The 1,286-nt window shown below is 40.4% G+C and overlaps 1 pseudogene across 1 annotated transcript; it reads left to right on the top strand.

The window, feature by feature from the left end:
• The first annotated feature begins 516 nt into the window (after positions 1-516).
• LOC310798464 (sulfotransferase 1B1 pseudogene) lies at positions 517-999 on the top strand (annotated as a pseudogene). The gene has a single exon. The product of its transcript is annotated as a sulfotransferase 1B1 pseudogene (transcript).
• Positions 1,000-1,286: the final 287 nt, after the last annotated feature.

Genomic DNA, 1,286 nt, shown 5'->3' with positions numbered 1-1,286 from the left:
TCGCTTGTGCTACGATTTTTAGTATAAGCAAATTGATATTGATCTAATTTCTCTATGATTATCTTCTCTAACCCTTTCATTACATTGGAAGTTATAGGGCCACTGGCCTATAATCGTTGTCCTCCTGGGGACAGGCCTTTTTTGGGACTGGAATTATGATGATTTTTTCCAGAGCTCTGGCACCTCTGTGTCTATTGTGAGCTGAAGAAGTGGGTGCCAGGCCGGCATTGGTTCCTCAGCAAAGGTTTATAGTAAATAAGCAGACATATTTTCTGGTCCAGTAGCTTTGTTAACACACAGTGATTTAAAAACACGCGTAACAGAATCTGGATCAATTATCACTCTGTCATTCAAATCATAGTGTAGATTGTCCAACACTTCATTGTACTCTTTAGAGGTATCAACTTCAAAACACATATAAAAATGATTCAGCTCATTTGCTCTAGCTATTTCATCATGAGCCGACAGGGGCTTTTTCTTTTAGTCCATCTTTGTCATGGTGCGAATTGAGTCCACATGGTGAGCTACTACCACTTTGAGCATATGAACATGGCTCAGCCTGAGCCAGGGCCTGGGACGCCTACATACACAAGTTCATGCGAGGAGAGTTGGCCTGTGGCTCCTGGCTGGTATGACCATGTGAAGGCTTATTGGGAGGAGAGAGAGAAGACCATGCTTTACCTCTTCTATGAAGACATGAAGGAGAATCCTCTGCAAAAAATAGAGCACATAATGTGTTATCTGGACTTGTCCCTCTCTGATGATGTCCTCAGCCGCATTGTGGAGCTCACATCCTTCAAGATCATGAAGGTGAACCCGATGGCGAACTACACCTTCATGCCTGCAACTGTCTTTGATCATTCCATCTCTCCCTTCATGAGAAAGGGTGAAGTAGGTGATTGGACTCATCATTTCACGCCTGACCAATCAAAGATATTTGATGAAGATTATGATATGCAAATGAAGGCATCCAACATACAATTCAGGACCCGAATCTAACCGGGACTTGGGTTTTACAAATTGGTGCAACTCTGCAAACCAAAGACCACCAAGCTGACACTGCAGCACAGCACTCAGGAGGCAGAAATATAGTTTGAAAAATATAAGATACAACACTTAAAAATATATATACATATATAATAATAAAATAACTCACTTGTCAAGCCTGGATGTAAAACACTGTAATCACTGCAGCTTTTTTGGTGTAGATAATAAGAGAAAGTCATACAATTTAAGGTTTTTTAATGATCAATAAAGATGTGCTATACAATACAAATATTTGTATC

Source organism: Poromitra crassiceps (assembly GCF_964638095.1).
Source record: "Poromitra crassiceps genome assembly, chromosome: 2".
Classification (NCBI taxonomy): Eukaryota; Metazoa; Chordata; class Actinopteri; order Beryciformes; family Melamphaidae; genus Poromitra; species Poromitra crassiceps.
The sequence above is the reverse complement of the archived record's forward strand: the minus strand, read 5'-3'. Positions and strand labels throughout refer to the sequence as shown.